Here is a 2,500-nt window from a genome sequence, read left to right as displayed (position 1 = left end):
TATATATATATATATATATAGAGAGAGAGAGAGAGAGAGAGAGAGAGAGAGAGAGAGAGAGAGAGAGAGAGAGTGTGTGTGTATATGTGTGTATATATATGTGAGTATATACATATATATATAGTATATATACATATATATAGATATATATGTATATACATACATATATATATATATATAATAGAGAGAGAGAGAGAGAGAGAGAGAGAGAGAGAGAGAGAGAGAGAGAGGTATTTTTATCTATAACAGCATTCATAGTCACAAATATAATAATAATAATAATAATAATAATAATAATAATAATAATAATAATAATAATAATAAAGGAATATCATTCTTTTCATTTTTCGAATGACTTTAAAGTATCTCCTTCCGTTGTAAGATTTGGTATATCTTGTGAATGAAAGCTACAAAATTCTATCAATGCTGAAGAAATAGTTAAGTTTTGTATAATTTCACAGTTTATAACAAAACAACACCGGACCAGACATCGTAAATATAGTTATAAGTTATCGCGTAATGTGATATTTGTCATTCTTTATTTTTCTCAATCATAGATTTTTCATCTTATTATGCTTATATGATGCATAAACATGTGTATGTATATTATTGTTTCCAGAGAGAGAGAGAGAGAGAGAGAGAGAGAGAGAGAGAGAGAGAGAGAGAGAGAGAGAGAAATCAACAACACTAAACGGAATGACACTGCTGTCCGTGTTTCATCGAATGGCCCTTCCAACCGAAAGAAAAAAAAGCAAAAATAAAATAAAATAAAATAAAATAAAATAAATAAATAAAATAAAAACTTGTCCTACAAAACCGGAAACATTACTCCTTTCTACGCGAAGACCTCCGTCGCCTGCCAAAGAGCCATTCTGAGGCCGACCTCTCGTGCTTTCAAAGGGAAGTGGGACACTACATCGTCGTGATGAAATTAGTCTAAGTGAAGGATATCTTCCACATTAATATCACTAAAAGGCATTTTCTCTTTCTTTCCTCATACAAAGGGAAGCAAAAATTCAGATGTTGCCAAAAAAAATTGCCATTCGGGTGGTGGTTGCTTTAGATGAAGCTGGTTTATATGCCAGCACGACCCTTGCCCAACGTAAGTGTGGTAGGTTGCAAGAGGGAGGAAGAGGATTGGTGTGAACCTCTGGACCATTCCAACCAACTGGACCCTTCCCAAGCAATAGTGACAGATTTTGAGCGGTTTTGTCAAAATACACTTCTCTGTATTTCCGTATTTGTTATAATAATATCCTTTACTTCAACTCAGGGCCATGTAAAGAGAAAATTTATCGACAATTCAGCACAACACATTAAGATACACGGGATACGAAGCTATCAAAATAAACGGCTACAACCAAACAGCTGCTCAGAAAAACAGCAATAACAGCAATCATCATAACAGAGTTGACTATAATAATAATAATAATAATAATAATAATAATAATAATAATAATAATAATAACACACTATTTTCCGTTAGAGACCATAGGCAGATACAAAATTCAGGAACGGTTTGGTAAAGAGGAAGAGTGAACAGTAAATGAAAAGCATTGGATTTTTTAAGACAAATATAGATCACCTAATTTATGAGAACGTCAAGCGATTATGTATTTACGAAAGCCTATTTATGCAGACTTTTTGGTGTCAATAATTTTCTTTTAAAAAAATGGTTCTCATTTTAAGTTGATACAGAAATTACGTCAGCATAGATTTTTTCAAAAATATAATTTTCTCTTAAGTGCCTTTTTATTTTAGTTTTACTGGACACAAATATAACATGACTTGAGCGAAAATTAAAATGATTAAAAAAAAAAACCTTTACCTTCTTTTGAACAAGTCCTTACATTTTCATTCTGAAGGATAGTGTGCCTCCCTATATTCACAAAAGCTCTGCAATTCTCCATAATAGTAATTTATATATAACTGTCAGCATACAAACATACCAAAAAAACTAAATACATTACGATATTATTACTTTTGCGTTAATCATCAATTGTAATTGTAATTGTGATTATTTTCTCGTTACCTTTACATAATAAATTTTATACACTTAAGATATATAATATTAACAAAGCCATCATTAATGATTTTCGGTGACGTTATGCTTCCTAACTATTTCTTTCGGCAGAAATGTGGGAGGGGGGGTTGGTGGGGTGGACCTTTCAAATAATTTCATAAACTTCCTTTTATCTCCTTTCTGTTGTTGTCAAAATCGCTGTAAGTCACACGGTATTCTCTTACCAATTAAAGCAGGATTTCGAGATTACTTTTTGAAGGATGAGGTATTAGAGGGAGTCTCACAGACTGTCACTAGAGTGGGAGGTTGGAATACCGTCACCCCTCGCCCCCAACCCTCTCTCTCTCTCTCTCTCTCTCTCTCTCTCTCTCTCTCTCTCTCTCTCTCTCTCTCTCTGTCTTTGAAGCGCCATCGTGGCGTATGTGCAAATACATTCACATCACTAGCGAAAGGACACCCGGGTTCGATCCCTAGTGA

At 33.6% G+C, this 2,500-nt stretch overlaps 1 long non-coding RNA gene across 1 annotated transcript in view; it reads right to left on the bottom strand.

Annotated features, from left to right (window-relative positions):
* Positions 1 to 2,500, bottom strand: part of LOC136833547 (uncharacterized) — a 170,050-nt gene that overhangs the window by 89,491 nt on the left and 78,059 nt on the right. The gene's annotated exons all lie outside the window — the stretch shown is intronic.

The sequence above is a fragment of the Macrobrachium rosenbergii genome, chromosome 51 (assembly GCF_040412425.1).
Source record: "Macrobrachium rosenbergii isolate ZJJX-2024 chromosome 51, ASM4041242v1, whole genome shotgun sequence".
Lineage (NCBI taxonomy): Eukaryota > Metazoa > Arthropoda > Malacostraca > Decapoda > Palaemonidae > Macrobrachium > Macrobrachium rosenbergii.
Note: the sequence above shows the minus strand (reverse complement) of the source record. Positions and strands in the feature narration are given on the sequence as shown.